The sequence below is a fragment of the Mustela nivalis genome (genome assembly GCF_964662115.1).
Source record: "Mustela nivalis genome assembly, chromosome: 5".
Lineage (NCBI taxonomy): Eukaryota > Metazoa > Chordata > Mammalia > Carnivora > Mustelidae > Mustela > Mustela nivalis.
Genome location: NC_139024.1, coordinates 143,456,471 through 143,478,715, shown reverse-complemented (window position 1 = coordinate 143,478,715; position 22,245 = coordinate 143,456,471). Strand labels below are relative to the sequence as shown.

Genomic DNA, 22,245 nt, shown 5'->3' with positions numbered 1-22,245 from the left:
TAATTCCTCATATTTTCAAATAGTTATTGCAATGTATTAGAAAATCACATTAGACCAAAATGCCTACACCATAATAACCACTTTATATAACTGAAGATAAAAATTTACATAGGATAAAAAAAATATCCTAGTCATCTTGTGATTATCAGTTTATATGCTGTCATAGATTAATGAATGAAAAAAATACATTACAAATACGCCAAAGATATATTTACCCACCATAATCAGAAGAGCAAAAAACAAGGGGGGGTGATGCCTTGTGACTAAAATATTTGAGCTAAGAAAAATAGGGGGAAAAAGTATCAGGCTTGTTGATAAGAAATGATGGTGAGCAAATCATTTTTATGCTCCAATCCACTCATTTATAAAATGTTTCCCACTGGTTTTCCCTTTTCAAGACGAATGTAATGAAGCTCATGGCGCACTCGGTGCCTTTTATTAACCACGCCAAGCAAACAGGTGGAAATGAAAAATCATGCTCGTCACCTGGGTGAGCAGTTTCCTTAGTTGTCTCCAGAAAGCGTGAAGGTGGGTTGTAAGAGAGGTGAAAGCTACCAGGCTGCCAAAACATGTATAAAAACAGAGAAGAGAAACTGCTGGTGCAGCAGTTCCAAACTGTCAGAACATTCAGAAACACAAGAGCTTTCTTAAAGATCTGCCTATGCCAAACCCCACCCAAGACCTATACAACTGGAGGCTTGGTTGGTAGACGGCTTTATTTTGTTACGTTGAACAGAGTTTTTGGAATAAGCTTTTATTTTCAGATAAAGTTATTTGTTTAAAAAAAAAAAATTCAACAATGTCTGACACTCCAAAGGAAAATGCAAAAATTCAACGCACAGGCACAACACCCAGAAATACCACACCAAGTTTTAAAGGGATTCTATACACCCTCCTATGTGTGTCTTAAACAGAAAGAGTAAAATTTAACTTTGTACTTAAAATGAAGCTAAAGTGAAAATAAAGGAGAAACTCCACTTAAATCCATATTTCTTTATAGAGACACTACATTCCCAAAAAATTCCTCTGAAGTTAAGCTTTTGAAAAAACATATTTTAAACAGATTTTCTGAACTATAAGTTTCAATTTTAAATGAAGACCAACTATCTTTTGTCAAAGTGTATAACACTTACATTCTATTTGCATAGTTGTTTACTCTTGGTTTCTCTAGCTGAATTCTAACACTTACTTGGTGCTAAATACATCAATTCTTTCTTTCAAGACTCTGCATTCTCCTTTGCTTTCTGGCAATGATGCTAAAGTGGAGAAGCCTGGAGCCAGCCTAATTGATGGCCTCTCCTCCTTGGGGTGACTTGCTTTTCTTCTGGCTCAATGTCTGCAAAATTCTTTATTTCTGAAGTCTGATAAATAACTAGGTGTCAGTTCGGGGTCTGTCTCTATACAACCTTTCTTCCCCCCCCTAGAACACAATGACCTTCTCTGTAAGGAGATATATTTCATTTCAGAAAAATTTTCTTTTATTATATCTTCAAATAGATCTTTTCTGGCCAAATTTTTTTCTTTGGGGGTAGGCTCCTTTACTTTACAGACACCAATAATCTTTATGGTGGACCACCCTTATGATGATTTAAATTGCTTCCATTTTCTTTTGCTTTCTTTATAATTATCTAAAGCTTTTCCCTATGTCAGTAACTCAATTTTCAGGTCATTAAGTTCCTTACTGTTTCAAATTTATTAGTTTTGGGTAAACGTTGTTTTGTTCTCATCTTGTTCCCTTAGTTCTGTATTTCCCATTTCATCTCATTTTGTCTCATATTACGTTTGAGCTGTTGATTTAACAAATTTATGATCTTATTAAGTTCAATGAAAACACTTCTGTTTCCGAGGTAATAGTTTCTCTAAGGCTGAGTGGTCTTTTTGTGTTCTACTTTTCTATTGCCTGAGATCGTGGGGGACGAAGGGGGTGGCGTTCAGTGGAGAGTACATTCCTAACAGTACTTTTCTGAGTTATGGTCACTCTTCTAAGATTTTGTCAGGTCTCCTTTAACAGGGTTTACTCTCCTTGTTCAAGCAATGAAGCCCATTCCACTGAGGGTGGGGGTGACTCTGCATGTTGGATCAGTCTCTAAATCAAAGGACTTTGTTGTTGTTGTTGTGATGGGAGAGGACAGTGGAGGGGATCAGAGAGAATGTCAAGAGAGGGAGGGTACCAGGCAAACCTGGGCTGAACACGCACTATCCTTCTAGAGCTGGAGCTGAAAAAGTTGTGTGTCTCACTACTGACTGTCACCTTCCACCTCCTGGTTCTCAAGATTTGGGGCAGGAGTGCACAGAGTGGACCGCTAAGCCATCTGGCTAGGAATTACAGAGAGAAGCCTCCTCATGGGAACCAACGCCTGGGGCAGAACGAAGCGGCAGACCCCTGGGTCTTCAAGAATGAAGCACTCAGGGTAGTTTTTGAATTGTGATTAATCTGAAATCTACCATTAGAGAGTGACAAGAGTTATCTTCTCCTGCCTCCTGATCTACAGCAGAGAGCACCATCATCAACTACTATCACTGTGGCTACAACATCTCATATACAGTTACTGAGTTAAGAGGATGCATAGACCAGAACGCCTCAAGGAAGAAGTACAGTCGGGGCAGACAGTGGGAACGGAGCGGCTGTTACCCTCAACACGTGTGCTTTTCAATAATTTTAAAGGCAATTTGTTATTATGGGAGACTAAACTGAAAATTAATTAGAGGATGCGAGAGAAAGGCAGACAATGGGGTAAGTGGTGGAAGGCAGTGGAAGGGCAGTGCCTTGACAATATGCCCACTCTGCACGGGCCCAAGCACAGGCCCACCTTTTGCTCCAAGTACGGAGCCTGCTTCACAGTTGCTACTACCGTATGGTTCCTGGGCTGCTGGTGTTTTACTAACACGGGGCTTGGAAATGCCCGGTGCACACAGCCCTGTTTGTGCCAAACACAACCCTCTTTCCTTACACAGTGATAACACATAGTCAGAACCGGAAAGGGTGGGAAAGGCTCAAGAATGGAGCGACCAACTGCTGCGGCTCGTGACCTGGTCAGCGCATTCCTAGAAATGGCTGACAATCAGGCAAAAGCTCGGAGGCATTCCCAGGTCGGACACCCAAAAAGGAGTTCATAAACACAGACAAACCATGCTGAAGAGAGGGACAGAAACTGGTAGCACTGCTACTGCTGGAAGCTTTGATCTGATGGGCTTCACTAAAGAGCCAGTTCTCCGTCAGGCAGGTGGATGGAACAGCTTGGCCAGATCACAAAAGGCCACTTGGCTGGGGACAGGTGAATGGTTAGAGGAACAGTTCCCAAGTTCTCCGTAGCTAAGGCACCAGCACTTCGTTTCCCAAGGCACAAGCCTGATAATCATTAGGGCTCCTATTGTTTTTGAAGACCACCACCAAGGAGTATAGAACAGCACCATTAGGTGGTTTCCAGTTTCCTTCTGGAGAATAACAGAATGAAAACAAACACATCTCCTGGCTCCAGAGAGCATCTGAGTTGTCAGTTAAATATGGCAAACAAAAATCCTCCCAAGGCTGATGGTAGGTATTGGGAACCACAACCTTATAGTGTGTTTAAAATCCTGCCTTTGTTGAAGGTGAATCTCTTTTGCAGATTTACTCAGAGATACATCAGTGTGAGAAACTTTAAGGTCTTTGGGGTCTTGGGGACACAAGGACTACTTCTTCTGTAACAACAGAGAGTCTGTTGTATTAGTGAGTAAGGAGCCTGGGGTCCCAGAGACCACGTGGAAGGCCTTTCAGGAGTTCATGCAAGGGTTAATAATGCTAGCTTGAACTAGGATAGTGATGGTGGGCCTCTCAGCTGATCCAAAGCAAGAAAGCCTAAGGAAGCTTTGCCAAAGATTCTGCTGACTTTCCCATCTTTATCTAGGAGGCCTGAGCTAGTTTGGGAGGGGGAAAAAAAAGCAATTCATTTTCCATCCCACCAAATCTCCAACTCAATATACATGTGTAGAATTATAAAGTGTAGCTGCAAATCCAGGACTAGAAATTTTCAACAGAGAAATGGTTAGGCTAATTACAGCAGAGGCACTTAACATAACATTACACATCCATTTAAAATAATTACAAAGATTACATAGCAATACGAAAATTATGATCTATTAAATATAGATGCATATTCTTTTCTTTCCCTAGAGAGAAGTCTGGGCTAGAGGCACAGATCTGGGAGTACACAGTGAGAACTGGTTTTGTAAAAGGACATAAATGATAAGCCAGAGAGCATATACGGTAGATAGAGAAGTCTGACTCAGCACCTTGGGTAATCCCAATCTATTAAGGGTGAAGTAGAAATGAAAAGAAACAAGGGGTAATAAGAGAGATAAAACAAAACACGTGACAGCGAAGGGCCCAGGAAGTCAGGGTTTAGAGACTTTGAAGAAGGAAGACATGGCCAATAGTGTATTTTTAAATCTTCCATTCGGAGACGAATAAATGAGAGGGTGCTGGGTTTGGTGGTCACCAGGATTAGGAGGACATTGTTATGGTGAAAAACCATTTCACAGAAGGGTCAGGAGGGAGGGAGGGCGGGCACAGTGAAGTGATAGAGGCCTGCAAACACAGAGCGCGGTCTGAGCAGTGGCTGTGAAGGGAAGGAGAGAGGCTGGGCGCCAGGATCAGCAGAAGAGGACATGGGAAGGTTCCTTTGGGATAAGGGGGCGCTGAGTGTGGTTAGAAAGAGGAAGAAAAAGTCAGCACGGAGAGACTGAAAATGGGAGACAGATAGCAAAAAAATTAATGTGAGATAAACAACTATACTAGAGGCTCCCAGGCACATCGTAAGTCATTGGGCTTTGCTTTACTGCACTTCGCAGATAAGTTTAAAAAACAAACAAACAACAACAACAAATTGAAGGTTTATGGCAACTGCATCAAGGAAGTCGATTGGTGCCATTTTTCCCACAGCATTTCCCACTTCATGTTTCTGTGTCCCATTTCAGTCATTCCTGCTGTATTTCAAACTGTTTTGTTATTCTGGTATTTGTTACGGCAGAGCTGTGATCAGTGACTACAGCTCATGGGAAGCACAGAAGATGGCCAGCATTTCTCAGCAATAAAGTATTTTTTAAGTATATCTCAAACTACTTTTTGGCATAATGCTACTGCACACTTACTAGACTACAGTGGAGTGTAAACATCTTTTTTTTTTTTAATAATAATGAAACTGGAAGTTTATTAGCTGGAAACATTAAATGTGAGAGAACACTTAAATTTTATCAAACTCATTCACATTTAATGCAGGTTACTTTATTTTTTTTTTAACTTGTAATGAGTTTATTATTGTGATTTTTAAAAATTAACAAACAATGTATTATTTGTTTCAGGGTTACAGGTCTGTAATTCGTAAGCCTCATATAATAAACAGTGGTCACCACAACACATGTGCTCCCCAGTGTCCATCACCCAGCCACCCCTTTCCTCCAGCAACCCTCAGTTTCTATCCTGAGATTAAGAGTCATTCTTATGCTTTGTCTCCCTCTCTGGCTTCATCTTGTTTCACTATGATCCTCTGCCTTGGAAAATAGTATGGAGATTCCTCAAAAAGTTGAAAGTAGAGCTATCCTAGAACCCAGTAATGAAACTACTAGGTATTTACCCAAAGATACAAATGTAGTGATCCAAGGGACACCTGCACCCCAATGTTTACAGTAGCAATATCTACTACAGCCAAACTATGGAAAAAGTTCAGATGTCCACCGACTGATGAATGGATAAAGAAGATGTGGTATATATGCATACAATGGAAAATGACGTAGCTATCAAAAAAATATGAAATCTTGCCATATGCAACAACATGGATGGAATTAGAAGGTATTATGCTGAGTGAAAAAAGTCAATCAGAGAAAGACAATTATTATATGATATCACTGATATATGGGCTTGAATAAACATCACTTTTATATGTATTAGGAAACCAAAACATTCACTTGACTCACTTTACTGAGATACTTGCTTTATTGCGGTGGTCTGGACTCGAACCTGAATCACCTCTGAGGAACCGTGTAGATGTGGGAATAGTGACTTTTATTGAGCAAGCAAGAGGAGGCCTCCTTCAATTCATCTCCAGGTTCTTCCCCTTCTTCATGTAATTCAAACATGTAACTTGGCTGAAGAGATGGCATGGCCATTTGGCTCTGGCTACCTTTTTGATCTCCCTTCATAACATTTCCCCTGTACTCGGTATGTTTCAGCCACACCAGTGAACATCCTGATCTTCCACCAGGCCCATCTCCTTTCTGCCCCTGGGAATTTGTACCTGCCAGCTCCCGAAAAGCCCTCCCTACTCTCAACTCTTTTAAGCAACTGGATCATTTTCAACCTTTAGTGTCTAACACCAGTATTACCTCTAGCCTGTTCCTGTCCACCCAATCTAGAGTAGTTACTCCCTACTGCCCACCCACCCTGTTCATTTCCTTCCTAATCTAAATCACCATCTAAACTGCCCTATTTATCTATTTACATGTTGCTTTTGTCTCCCTTTTGATCAGAATACAAATCTGTAAGACCCTCTATTACCCATCTCTATGTATCTGGCCCTTAATGGATTATCAGAGAAATATTTGCTAATGAAAAAATTCTTCAAGTAAGAAAAAATAAAGGGTGGATTTAATATCAGGTGACCTATTGATATAATTCATCATGTCAGGAAGGGTAACTTAGAAATTCACATGACCATTTTGAATAAGAGTGAATGATAACAAAATTCAACATCCATTCCTTATTTTAAAAAATAAAGCTAGATGAGTCTGTTTCAAGATGCAGACACTTGAAAAGAATGTTGTTCCCAGCATAATAACATAAAAAAGCTAGAGATATCACAAAAATCATAACTTCTCTTAAGCCCACCAGAAATTTGAAGTCACCGAGCAACCAAAGCCTGAACTCCCATGCAGAGATGCATGAAATGGCTCACCTGGGGCCAAGAAGGGAAAGGCATGTGGAGGGAGACATGAAAGTTATTCCAACAAGCAAGAAAATATAACCTAAAACTATAACAAACTTTTAAGAGCTGAGCATGGGCTGGATTAGCCTGGTCTCAGACCCAGGGGAATCCACACTCACTTCCAGGCTCTCTCCCATGAGCCCCCTGGCAGGAACTCACACAGTGGGCAGGGAGCCCAGAGACAGCAGGTCTCCGTGAGAGGCACTAAGGAGGAGCTACAGCTGTGGAAAATGCACAGACCCCAATGCCCTGAGAGCTTCTCTAATGTGGAGTAAAAACCTTAAACTTCAAGTTGCTGGGCAAAGAGCAGATATACCACAGGGCATGGGTAAAACCCACTGTGGCTTGGTGAAGGGTAGAAGAAGAAACCCTTTATCTCAGGGGAAGCAGAAAACTGTCCTGGGACCAAAATCCCATACCAATAAAATGAGAGGTCTGCTACCATGAGAGATGGTCAGGAAGCACAGGAACCTAAGACTGAGGCTGGAGCAGGACAAGAGAGCAATCCTCACCAACCCCCACTACCTGCCTGGCAATGAGGAAGAAGCAGCAGCAGTCCACTGCTAGAGGAGGTAAAGAAGTGGAGACAGGGGCATCTAGAGCTGAGCATGGAGCACTAAACTGAAGAAAACCTTCTAGACTCCTAACCTATAAGCACAAGGAAATAGGAGGCCATCACAAGAATAACTGGAAATCAGGGTGGAACACGAAAGATACACACACCACCACCAAAATCTAAACCCAGCTGAACAAACAGCCTCCACTCCCCACCTGATCACCTGAGAGAAGAAAAACAGTGCCCATCTCCAGCCACTAAAAACCACTGACCTCAATAACTACTGTTATATATACAATATCCAAAGTTCAGTAAGACCCAGGCATTATTCATCCACTGTCAAGAGACAAAACAAACAGAAGAACCAGACTCTGGGATGATTCAGATGCCAGAACTCTCAGAGAGGTAATTAAAATAACTCTAATCAATATGTGCATTCACAAATGGGAATTTAAACACACAACAGAGGAAGCTAAACGGAAATGCTAGAAATAAAAAACAAAGTAATAGAGACCGGCAAAGCCTTTTATAGACTCATTGATAGACCTGACAAAACTAAGGAATTGGTGAACTTATAGATAGGCCAATAAAAATTAACCAAACAGAAATACAAAGAAGAAAAATAGCACAGAAACAAAACAGGACAAAACAAGAACAGTGCATTCAAGGCCCATAGGACAATCTCAAATGATCTAACATATAAATGAAATCACAAAAGGAGAAGAAAAAATACCGCAGAAGAAGTGAAGAAATAATAGCAAGTATTTTCCAAAAATAGATTCAAGAAACTTAGACAACCCCAACTGATGAGTAAGAATAAAGAAAGATGAGAAGAAAAACCAAGAAATAAAAGAAAAAGAAAAGAAGGAAAAAAAAAATCACCTAGACAAATCATATTCAGTGTGCCGAAAATCAAAGATCAAAATCTTGAAGGTACCCAGAAGTTAGAAAAATGTATTACACATAGAGAATCAAAGATAAAAATTAAAGCAGACTTCTCAACAGAAACTGTGTGGTGACATTTTCACACTACTGAAAGAAAAAAATAAATGGCCAACCCAGAATTCTCCATCAAGAGATAACAGTTTTCAAAAATGAAGGCAAAACAAAGACTTTTACAGAAAAACAAAAGCCGAGAGCATTCATTGCCAGCTGGCCTGTACTGAAATGTTAAAACCTTAATTTGGATCTTCATATATAAAGAGGTCTGAAAATGGTAACAATAAAAGAACATTTGTAAAAGAATTTTTAAAAATTCCATCACTTTAAAATATCGCACAGGGTGACCCTGCATTTTCCAATAGGGTAGTGTGTTAGGCAAAATAATGGCTCGGCAAAATGTCTACACCCCAATCCCGGGAACTGGAGACTATGTGTCCTTACATATGCAAAGGGGACTTTGTAGAGGTGATAAGATTATGGACATAAAAATGGGGAGACTATCCTGGATGATCACAGGACCTCTTCTAACTTAATCGATTGACAGAAGAATACGAGGGGGCGTGGGGGAGATAGAGGGGTCTCACGTGTGACAAACTTGATTGGCCACTGCTGCCTTTGGAGACGGAAGAAGGGAGCCAGGATCCAAGGAACAAAGGTGGATATTAGAAGCTGGGAAGGCCAGCAAGGACAGGAGGGATTCAGGCCTACAGACACAGGAGTCTAATTCTGCCAAAATCTTAATGAGCAAAAGACAGATTCTTCCCTACAGACTAAAAAAGAAACAAAGCCCTTAACACCTTGATTATAGCCCAGTGAGACCATGTCCAATTTCTGCCCTACAAAACTATAAGTATTTTTTAAACTGCTACATTCATAGTAATTTCTCAAAAAGGTTAAAGGGACATACAAAGTATGTTCTCTGACCACAATAAAATTAAAGAGAAATAAACAGTAGAAAGATATCTGGAAAACCCCCAACTATTCGGAAATTAAACAACATATTTCTAAACAGCCTAGGGGTCAGAAGGGAAGTCACAGAGAAATCAGAAAAATCAAAACAAACTTTAGAGAAGTAGGAAAACACAACAAAGAATATTTACCATATCCACGATACACAACATTCAAAATCAAACACTAGAGAACTCTCTTTTGAACCATGGGACAATGAAGGGATTTTTGCCATAATCACTAAGGTTTTTAATCAGTTCTTCAGGTGACCAAGCTAACGCAACAGCAATAAAAATAAGTGAGATATAAATAATGGTAAGGAAGAAAGTAGACTTATTTGCTGATAATCTAATGGTTTCCCACAGAACCTATCAGAAATAACCAGAAATCTACTATATCTAAAAAGAGCTCAGGAAGGTAGATGTCTACCAAAAACATAAAAATATCAATCTTATCACTTGTACCAAAAATAACTAGTTAGAAAATATAATGGCAAGAATATTCTATTAGAAACAGCAACAAAAATGAAAAGATGCCTAAAAATAAATTTGGCACAAAATATTCAAAACATACAAAAACCAGTTCTTTGAAATGATTTAAAAAAAGCCTTGCAAAACAAAGAAACACACCATGCTCCTGGAAAGAATATTTTGTAGTTTATCAATTCAGTTCTTTTCAAATTTCTAAACTTTATAAAATTTCACACAATAAAAAAAAATTTTTTTTAAATGTGACACGACTCTAATCTTTGCTTGGGAGAATATTCTAAATTAGGTAATAAAATTATAAAAAAGAATGATATAAGGATACCAACAGAGAGAGGCATTAAATTATTAAACAGTATTTTCTCAAAATCAGATTAATGGTTAAACTGAAAACCCAGAGAAAGATCCCATCATATATGTGCCTTTAGTATACAAAAAAGTGGCATATTTCAAAATCTTGGGGAAAGGATGATAGAGTTTTTCAATATGGTTTCACACATGGAACCAAAAAAAAAAAAAAAAGACAGTAGATTCTGAGCAAACACTGCATTCCACACAAAGTCCATTAATTCAATGTAAGAAATAAAACCAGAGAAAGAAGTGAACTGTGGAAAGACTCTGAGTATATACGAGAGACTCTGGGGCACCTGCGTGGCTCCGTTGGCTGAGCTTCGTGCTCTTGATTTCAGCTCAGATCATGATCTCAGGGTCATAGGGTCAAGCCCAGTGTCCAGCTCCACTTAGCATGGAGACTGCTTGTTCCTCTCCCTCCTTCTGATTGTAGGCTATTTCTCTCTCAAATAAATAAACATCTTAAAAAACAGAAAAATCTCTTCTACATAGAAAAAAGCAAATGACAAAAAGGAAAATATTGCAACATATAAGGCAGATGTCGGGTTGATATTCTAAATGTATTACCTTGTATGGTAATAGAGAATTAAGTAATTAAGTAATTCAAATAATAGTCCTCTGAGGATAATAGAACAGCTTAAACTAATTAAAAAATTATCAATTTAAAGGCGCCAAAACAGTAGGAAGGTAGTGAAAAGTTAGCAGGCCAAGAGCTAGGGGAGGGTAAAGTCCAAAAAGGTGAACTCAGCATTTGGGCTCCTTTTGCTCAGGGAAGATTTGTCCAGATGGAGCAGCTAGATGGCCGAGCAGTTCTTCTGACAATCTAAAACAGCTAAGGGTATAAATGACAGAATCCAAGGAATGTCATCCACGGAGTCCCTGTGAAAATCTACATGTTCCCGGTTGAGAGCCTGAAGGATTTTATTCTAGAAATAAGAGAGGACTGGATGTAGACCAACCAAGTTTCACAAGAACAGCAACTTACTTCCAGTGGCCCAGAAAAATCAAAGACCCCAAATAGAATTAAGTTGACATGGGATCGTTACCTCTCCTACAAGCCTCGCAGAAGCAAACTCTTCTCTGGAGGAAGATGCCTACTTAAGCTCTGAACCATTTCAAAGATTTCTTAACTAGAATGTCTAACTATTCAAAGATAACCGGGCACCTAAGAAAAGAATGAAAGCACCAGTATCACGAAAGATCGACGAGGGTCCAAAATACTGGAACTGATACACAGAGACTTCAAAATCAATGTACTAATGCTATTAATATTGAAAGCATATTGAACATTCTAAAGGAAAACGGGAAAGTAAAGAAGAGAGCGTGTCTGAGGGGCCAAATGTAAATGACAGATCTGGAAAGTACACGCAAATTTAGAACTCCCTGGCTGTAAGCTCAGATTACGCCAGGGACTGAGAGGAGTCAAGAGAAACAACAGGGCATAGAGTAGAGGAGACAAAAGGTGGCAAAATGGAGATGTTCCAGAACAAAGGACAAGTCGAAAAGACTGGAACTGGAATCTCGGAACGGGAGGACATAAATAACTGGGCATCCCCCAGACCCAGGACTCTACGAATTCAGGAGTGCCTCGGAGTACCAACAAGAGAAATACAGAGAAATCAGACCTATTTGCCCCTCTGTGAAACTGCAAGGCAGAGCCAAGGCCCCCAAATCTTAAAAGTTTCAGGAAAATACATTAAAATGAAGATGGATCACCTCCCAAGGAGCAGTAATTAGATTCACAAGTGACAATCTCGATGGCAGCAATGTGCACAGGGAGGTGAACTGCCAAGCTAGAAGACTCTAGTTTTATACTCAGCAGAAGTTGTTTCTTTTTTTTTTCCCCATGAATGAAAACGAAAGAGACATTTTCTAATAAATGATACTTGAAGTAATTTGTCATAACAGACCTGCATTAATAGAAAACTAAAGACTACACTTGAAGTAAAATAAAATTATCCTAGATGGGAAACCGAATATGTAAGACAAAGTGAAGAGGGAAAAGCGTGATGAACATGTGGCTAAAACAAAATGAGTAGCAACTCTCTGGGAAGTAATAAAGCATATGGAATGTGGATACACGAGAGTGACAGCACGTGAGTCCAAAGCAGGGAATGTGGACAAGCCCCTGAGGGGAAGAACAAGCCCCACGATGGAACGTTCAAGAACCCAGTGTCAACGTGTCCACAACAACAGGTTCTGAGAGCGCAACCGAGCCTCATCAGGCCCACCTCAAGCGGAAGATCGGGGCAGTTGTTGGAGCATTCAGTGAAATGTGAGTGGAGTTTTACCAACCAGAGTGGGTTCAAAAGCCTTGTTAATATTCCTAATGGAAGAACGCATGGGAAAGCAATCGGAAGCCAGGAGCATTCCTGAACAAGAACCTCAGCTCTGACAAGAAAAGCAAAACTAGAAGCTAAGTGGAATTTAGGTTCCCTCCCATCCCAAGTCTGAGACCACACATCATCAGGCTAAAGGTTTAAACAATGCAAGATACAACATCACTAAACTTTTACAATATAACAGAGAGGCAACAACGTACATTAAAAGTACATTAAAAATTCCTGGAAAGACACAGAAATAGAATTGTGGGGGAGGGCTGGAATTTACCAGCAGGCTATGACGTAGCAAACAGTCAGGAAAGAGAACCACACAGGTTTTAACACACAAAGAAAATGTCATAAAACACAGACCTACTAACTTATAAATCTTCATTAACAGAAAATCTCATACATAAAGTTTTGAAACAAATTAAAAAATATGGGAGGGTGAAACAGGTGAAGGGGATTAAAAGGACACTTACCGTGATGAGCACTGAGTAATGCATCCAACTGTTGAATCACTATATTGTACACTGAAACTAACAGAACACAGCGTGTTTATTATATTGGAATTAAAAAAACCACTATGGGATTTGAAGTATAAAGACTGCACAGGCGACCCCTACTATTTGTCACCTAAAGTTCCACATTTTTAAATTCATCATGCACAAGTATGTTCTCATAAGTATTATTAAAATACTGATCCCCGAACTAGTTCAACTAACAAAGTAAGAACCTATTTAAAGGTATCTGAAAATACTATAGATCAAAAGGTACCAGATATGGGCAATATAGGTACGCAAATATTTGTGTAATTCACTACTCAGGGGCAAATGAATACTGTAGGACCTTTTTTTTTTTTTTTTAAAGATGAGAGATAATTTGCTAAGCAGTTAATACGTGATTTTGGAGAACTAATTAAGATGGTAGGAATATAGAAAAAAAACAAAAATAAAGTTAGACATAGTCAAATTTTTAAAATTATTAATTTATTTTAAAATTTTATTTATTTATTTGACAGAGAGAGAGAGAGAGAAAGCAAGCACAAGCAGGGGGAGCTGCAGAGGGAGAGGAAGAAGCAGGCTCTCTGCTGAGCAGGGAGCCCCATGTGGAACTTGATCCCAGGACTCTGGGATCAGGACCTGAACCGAAAGCAGATGCTTAACTGACTGAGCCACCCAGGTACCCCTAAAATAACTTTCAAAGTAGAATAAGTAATACTTACCTTTGAAAATTTTAAACACAAAAATCAGTGTAACCAATAAGTGCTCTTAGATACTGAAAAAGAGTATGATATAAAAACAGATAAAAGCATTCAAAATCATAAGAATATTATATTCCATCTAATCATATTTGGAAACTTGAATAATATCTGGAATGTAGCAAGTTATAAATCAAGTCACCAAGAAGGTGAAAACTTGAACAGACCTCTCACTGACGAATGTACGAAGACAGTCTTCGAGACCTGCAGACATGCTCCTCTCCTTCCATGCACTTAACTTCCAAGTAACCTTTCCAGATGCTTCAACATAAGGAAAGCTACCCAACACAATCAACATAGTCCTGTCAGATCAACACAATTAATATTTTAGGCCAATCTCAGTGCACAGGGCGTGGCCATTTGTGCACCTGTTAAAACCAGAAATTGTCCTAAATTCTTCCAATAGCTATTCTATGTCCAGCTATTCTTCCAATAGCTACCCCATCCACGCAGTTACAGAGGGAAGCCTGGCTTCAAGTCCTGGCTCTACCAATCACCAGCTCCATGACCTTGAACACGGACTGGTGGTGTGCAGATAATAGCACTGCACAAGGCTGCAAGGATTATTTGGGTAACGCATGTAGGAAGCACAGTGTGGTGCTCAAAACCTCTATTTTTGTTCTAATACCACCACTGCTACTATTGATGGTAATGATGATGATGTTGTATCATCAGCATCCTATTATTATTATATTCTATCATCATGGATTGCAATTGTATTACTAGAACAAAATGGCTCAACCAGTATTACAACATTTATTTTCTATAATACGGAGTAGCTGGAATTAACTCCAATATTTTATTTTAGCTCCAGTGAAACCAAATTTTTAATTCGCTTCTAATAAAAACATCATAAAGACATTTTTTATTTGATGTCTTGTAATAAGTTTATAAAAGAGCTAGCATTATTCTAATGTTCTACGTTATCAGAATATAAAATAAAAACGGTTAAATAGACTGAACACTATCAGAATAAAGAGTATTAAATTAACATAAAAATAGTAGTTAATCTCTTTAAGAAATATGTCCTTAAGAAATGACAAGGTAATGACACCGTGTGACAAGTGTACTTTTCCGCAGAAAGTTTCAGCTGCTAAAATGCTTTGATTGTCTTATTCAAAAGGAAGACAACGAGATAGCTGTTCCAAATACATTTCTCTGTGTAATCCATTTCTTGCTTAATTATTAAGGAGATGATTTTGTGTAACGTTTTGGTTTTTTTTTGGAGGAAGTGCAAGCCTTAAAAATTTGTTACAGCAAGGTCTATTTCTGTTTCAGAGAAAGCATTTCCAGTGGTCTGTACCTCTGTTAGCTTCCTCATGGATACATAATCTAATGTAGAATCCTTTTATCAATTTTATGGCAGTGTTCATAGTGTATTTGTTTGAAAGTCTCTGAATCATCTGTACACTAAAGTTTTGCTTTGCCGCCTGCCATTTCTCCTCTGGGGGATTATGTAGGATCAGAAGAACTTTTTCAGGTGCGCATACTTTTTCTGTTACTGATCTCTAACTTCACTGGCTCTGGTCAGCTTGAAGAAAGACTAAGTATTATTTCAGTCCACTTAAATTGACTGAGCAACTGTTCCATGGCCTCGGTTATGGCCTATCTTGGAGAATCTTATATGCACACTGGAGAACAAGTGTGTTATACTCCTGTTCGGTGGAATATTCTATAGATGTCGATTAGGTCCAGTGAGTTTACTGGGCTATTCAAGTCATCTATTGACTTGCTGACCTTCTGCCAAGAGTTTTGTGAGCTACCAGTGGTAGCTTGAAATCAGTCATGGAAGGCATATTTTCACCACACTGCAAACACTGTCATTTGTTCCCTCCTTTCCCGCAGGGACCAGCACATGACTGACCCTAAGTTTTTAAAAAAAAGAAGAAAGAAAACAAGTTTAAATTGAGGCTAATCTTATTACTGAGACAAGAAAACATGAAATCTATTTGATAAACATTTCTATCACAAAGGCTCTTGGGGTTGTAGTGTTGAACCTTGGGAAGCCTGAAATCCTCAACTTTTCATTCAGAACATCTAACCTCCCACCAGGTTAACAAACATGTAATTATATTACCAAAGTATACCAAGAATGGTTTTAGGGGCACCTGGGTGGCTCAGTGGGTTAAAGCCTCTGCCTTCGGCTCAGGTCATGATTCCAGGGTTCTGGGATCGGGCCCCACACCGGGCTCTCTGCTGGGCAGGGAGCCTGCTTCCCTTCCTCTCTCTCTGCCTGCCTCTCTGCCTACTTGTGATCTCTGTCTAATAAATAAATAAAATCTTAAAAAAAAAAAAAAGAATGGTTTTAATCACAGCATTTAGATAAAATCATGAGAAAGGATTCATCTGCAGTAGCTGACCAGTAGCTGACCACTGCAGTAGCTGACCAGTCTTGATTAAAGGCTAGAGGAAAGTTTTTTATTTTTGGTAGGGAGAGAGATATAAATAAGTTCTGTATATCATTGCAGAGAGATACAATTAAATTATATAGGTAATTTAATATAATATAATAAAAAATTTTACTTCAGAGATGCCAGCTAGGTTATAACAGGAGAAATAAAAAATATCTATGTAGCCACACTTAAAAAAAGAGAAGAAATTAACGGTACGTGTCATCTGAAAGTCCTGCCTGTAATGTGAAGGAAGCCATTCCTCTCCCTCCCCCACCTACTCACCTGCCCTCATTTATTCAGTGAATTTCTGCCAAATGCCTACTGTATGCACTAGAAACCAGAGCCAAGTATGGGGGGTGGGGGTAGGGTGCTGGTCGGGTGAACAGTAGGCAAAAGTGAACTGGAGGCATCATAGGAGCCCGACTGGTGAGGCAGGGGTGAGCAGGCGGGGGGGTGGGACTAGTGAGATGAGGTCTCTGGGGCGCCATGATTTGGAGCACTGTCTTCATGCCAAGGGCCACAGAGAGCCATGAAGGGGTCTTGTTAGGCAGTTTCTAATAGGCCTGCGGGAATCAGCACAGCCCTAGCAACACCCCCCTTCCTGGCTCCTGTGCAGGGCGCCCGCTGCGCTCCCCATACGACCTGTTCTGTGTCTGCTGCAATCTGCTTCCCCACTTCAGCATCCGCCTCTGTGCAGACGTCTCTACCCGCCTTTGTGCTCATTTCAGCACGCTTTAGCCCTCTTCGTCCCTTCCTGCGTCCATCCACAGACTCTCATTTGCGGCTTCCAAATCTTTTCCCGAAGGAAAAGAGTTCATTCTTTGCCTGGTGCTCAGGACAAAACTCTAAATTATCCTTCAAAATTTGAAATTTTTCTCAGATGCAGCCCAGCCCAATAAAACACCCTCTGAGTCACGAAACTGACAAAAGAAAATCGCATCTTGCTGAAATGGTACTGTGTGATTTCCAAAGACGTTCGTGTTTTAATTTTTAAATTTCATTTTCCAGAGTTTCTCCCAGTTGTTTAGTCCGTTTTCAATTGATTCTGCCTCCTCTCACTTTTTTTTTTTTTAAAGATTTTATTTATTTATTTGACAGACAGAGATCACAAGTAGGCAGAGAGGCAGGCAGAGCGGGGGGGCGGGGGGGAAGCAGGCTTCCTGCGGAGCAGAGAGCCCTATGCGGGGCTCAATCCCAGGACCCTGAGATCATGACCTGAGCCGAAGGCAGCAGCCCAAACCACTGAGCCACCCAGGCGCCCCCTCCTCTCACTTTTATTTTCTCTTCTTCCTTGCCTGGAATTATATGCCTCCCTTTCATGCCACACATCTAGCACCTTCTCTCATCTGGAAAGAGAGATGAACACGTCTCTCTGTAGGCCACACATACCTGAGCTCGCTTCCCTTTTGTTCCTTTGGCCCCACACATAGATCACAGCAGCCTAGCCCAGAAATGCCTTAGTAAATCAACAGAAACACACACTACCCTTTTAAGTCACTGGGCAACATTATTTACATAGAAGATACGGAGGTGTATGCCTGATGAGGTCAGTTACCCAAGAGGCAAAGACAGTAAGCTGAGCATAGCCTGCTTTTATTATCATTCTCGATGAATTTCCAAGTGAACCAATAGAAAAAAATATCTATTCCTTTGTTTTTCACAGTTCTTAGGGACATTGTCTTCAAGGCAGCTCAAATCCAGCCTTCACCACCGGAACCACTTCAGCTCTCTCACCACAAAATGAAGCCGTGGACGTGAATACACTCCACAGACTCTCAAACAAACAGGTTTTGGACATTTTAATCTCCCTGAAATGAGGATTCATCTTCTACTCAATTATAAGAGTACTGTGTCATGATTTAATGGGTAGTGACTTTCCCTTTCTAAATGGTGCATGAGATCATCGTGAATCTCACAATTAATAGCATCTTGAAGTCAATGGAATATGTAGTAAAAGTACAGAAGAAGGCAAGTCTGTGATAGTCTATGAATCCTATATGAATCCTATAAAACAAAAATCTTGTTAGCTACTTAAGTCTCTGATTTAATGAATGATTCATCAACAGACAGTAATCAGCAACGTTAGTTTCTTTCTAATAGTAAGGTATTAAGGATTTTGCTTCTCATATTTTATGGGAAACAGAGCATTAGTTTCACTGCCTTTAAAAAAAAAAAAAAGAAGAAGATGATGATTTGAGAGAGAGCGTGAGAGTGAGAGTGTGCACATGCACAGGACAGGCAGAGGGGGACCGGGAGAGAATCCCAAGCAGAATTCCTGCTGGGCACAGAACCTGACCAGAGGCATGACTTGATGCAGGCTTGACCTCAGGACCCTGAGATCACAACCTGAGCAGAAACCAAGAGTTGGTTCCCTAACCAACTGCACCCTTAGTTTTTCTTACATTTAAACACCATGAGTAAAGAATATTTAAAGACACCTGTTTTATACTAATGAACTAAAAAATGCTTTATGTTATTTATCATTGTGCAAATCATCTTCTATATGGGTGGCACAGTCTATCTGAAAGGCAATCATCTCTTGGGATTTAGTATTTTAAAATCTCAAAATATTAACCAGATTGCCATAGGATTCCTTTAAGCCACACACATTGCACAAATAATTAAAACAATACTAATCTTCTTAGAATTCAAATTAGCATTGTCCATTACACTTAGAGAATACTTCATGAAACCTGAATGTTTAAATCTAAAATTCCAAGTAATAAAATATAAAAGATGACTTTTTTTCCCTGAGAAAACAGAAAATCTGTTGCTGTTTTCCCAAGGGAAATTTGTTAGGCGCTGCTGCCAGTCTACATAAAACCTCATGAATTTTGATTCTAACAATTCGGATTTCAGGACAATTTGGGCAAGAGCAGTAAAGTTAAAAGTTATCCTTTTAGGGTAAGTTAGACATGTTCTTTCCTATCTACTTCCCAGGATTACAAAGAATGGCCGATGCATAATATAAATTTATTGAATAAAAGAATGAGCTAACAGCTTATGAGAAGAACATAATGAGCTTTTTAGGGCATTCATTAAGAAAAAAGCAGAATTTATAAATGTTTTTATTTAAAATAAACATCCATTAACATGTGCATTTAAATACACTATTTCCCAGCAATTAATTTATAAAACCCAGGGACCACAACTTGCCAAGAGGGTATACTTAACTAGCTAGTATTACCGTACACTAAAGTAATAATAAAACTGTGTTCCTTTAAAACACTCTCGAGTTCAGACACCTCAATGAAATAGTACACTAGCCTTTCCTCTGCCAAGGTACTTTAATTTTTTTGTATTTTTAACGCCCTTCTAGGTTTATTACATTTTGATGATGATAATCAAGTTTTGTTCTAGTGCACAAACTTGTTCCCAGACTATTTCTAAGACATTTTTATCTTTCCTTAGATTGCATTCATATTATTGATTTTAATTTACTAAAATTAGCCCAAATTTTCCATAATGCCACTTCAATTTTAGTCTTTCTCAGAAACCACTTCATCGTCCCAAATCTAAGAAGATACCCTTACATTTTCCTAAGTGTACTTAGCAGAATTCTTAAGGAAGGGAATGTCATTAGCATTCAAGCATAAACTTATTAACATAAAATATGATCACAAATCAGCCTTCATTTTTTTAAAAATAGCATGTGTGGTATTTAAAACAAAAAACATGGGAGAGTTTTTTGTACTGCTGGTGAACTTACTCCTATTATAAGAAGCTTAAAAAAAAAAAGACATTTATTCTTGTTTCATTTTGAAACAAGATGGGATTGGGAGGGAGACAAACCATAAGTGACTCTTAATCTCACAAAACAAACTGAGGGTTGCTGGGGGGAGGGGGTTTGGGAGAAGGGGGTGGGATTATGGACATTGGGGAGGGTATGTGCTTTGGTGAGTGCTGTGAAGTGTGTAAACCTGGTGATTCACAGACCTGTACCCCTGGGGATAAAAATATATGTTGATAAAAAATAAAAAATTAAAAAAAAACAAAGACATTTAGGAAAGTAGGGCAAACCTAGAGCAAACTCTAGGTTTCTTATTTACACACTAATTAGAGTTCCACAGTCTAGTTTTCTGCTCATTAGTCTGTCACTCTCACTTCAGAATTATGCAGCCTAGTTTTACACAGATACCTAACTTCCCTCCAGGTTCCTGGGATAACAGGAGGGTAATTCCTGGGCATAAATTATGCCTATGTTAACAGAAATCCTACTTGTCAAGAGCCTCCTTGGAGCAAGTCTAAACCTGCTAGCTACTGTAGCAGTGTAGACCCCTTACTGTGTTTCTTAAGCCACACAACCCACACAGACATGCTTATGGCCTCATTACCCTCGTATCCACAGTAAAACAGATGATTAACAGAAATTATTGTTGTTGTTGCTTTTTTTTTAATAAACTTTCTGGTGGTTGGAGTTTAAAAAATCAGAGTGATACTACTGCTGCTTAAGGAAATTACTGTCATTATGGGGGCGACTTCAGGATTTTGCTGTGAATTACTGTGAAAATTCCCACGCAAGCTGACCTACAATCTCCACCTTTTTCTAGACTCAACTGTCTGAGTCCTATTTTTCCTGAATTATTTTTTTAAAGAAGGTGACTGCTAACATAATCTCATCACCCATAGGGTAATAAATTACCCTGTTCTAAAGAACAGGACTATCACAGATTCAACCACCACTGGACCACAGCTCTCATCCAGTTATAACGCAGGATAATGTTAGAACGGCACAGACCAAGACAAGGACTTGAACTCTCCTCATGCTACTTGCTGCTTCCACTCTCTGGGGGTAAAGTTCTTTGACATCTTTCAACTTCAGCTATTTAGTCTTTGTAACAAGGTAAATTTAGAAAGTGCTGAATTTTGAATCTCTAGCATAAAAGCTAGGAGCATTTTTGTAGGGTACTCCCTGAGAATTTTGATTCCATAGTGTTCAGAAACAGAGAGCAAGTTGTTTTAGAAATACAAACCGGTTTTAAAAAACAGTTAATGTCACAATATAATTAAGTGAGAAATCACTAACAAAAACATAAATAAAATCCCCAACAGTGTAGGGGGAAAATTCTATCAAAAGAATCAAAGAAGAAACCAGCATAGAAATTAACGAAAGCAACAAATATGACATTGTGTAGAATGTAATAAAGAAATACACAGAAAGTAATTAATAGTTTTCAGTGATTCAAACAGGAAAGAACAAAGGCTTAAAATAAATTAGCCCAAATTCCAACTTTAAGAAACTTGATAACAGAATAAACCCAAAGAAAAAGAGGAAAAAAATAATAAAAAGCAAAACTTAATGAAATTAAAAGGACAATACAATATGCAGAAAATCAGAAGTTGGTGTAAAATAAGGAAGTGAAACAGATAAGCCTCTGGTGAGACTAATCAAGAGAGAAAAAGCACAAATGAGCAAAATTAACAATGAAAAAATCCAGTAGCAATGAAAGAGAGTTAAAAGAATACCACCAATGACTTTTTGCCAAACTTGAAGACTTGATAGAATGTATACACTGTAACAAATATGTAACTTACTGCCTGACTGAAAAGAAAAAAGTATGAGCAGAACCTAAATATACTGATTTGATACTTAAAATATCTACCTTCAATCCCTTCTGAAAGTCAAAGTATATTCTAAGACCTTCCTGTAAAGCTATTGTTCTAATATTAAACAAACACATCCATGGGAAGCAGGACAGTTCTCAGATCTCCTCTGTTAAGCTAATATAATTTTGAGACAAATCAGAAAAGGAAAATGATAAGAAAATAAAACCATTATTTCTTGAACATGGATACAGAGTTCAACAAATATTAAAAGATCAATCTAGCTGTGTGTTTAAAAAGACAAACATCAAGACTAAATTGGTTTTATTAAGAGAATGTAAGTCAAGTTTAAACACTAGAATGAGAGAAGACCAGAAGATCGGCTCCATATATGAAGAAAAAGTATTTGATTAAAAAAGCAGCCACTTGGGGCACCTGGGTGGCTCAGTGGGTTAAAGCCTCTGCCTTCAGCTCAGGTCATGATC

General features: G+C 39.0%; 1 protein-coding gene across 5 annotated transcripts in view; it reads right to left on the bottom strand.

The window, feature by feature from the left end:
* HIVEP1 (HIVEP zinc finger 1) overlaps positions 1-22,245 on the bottom strand; it is a 142,387-nt gene that overhangs the window by 39,899 nt on the left and 80,243 nt on the right. The window lies entirely within an intron of this gene.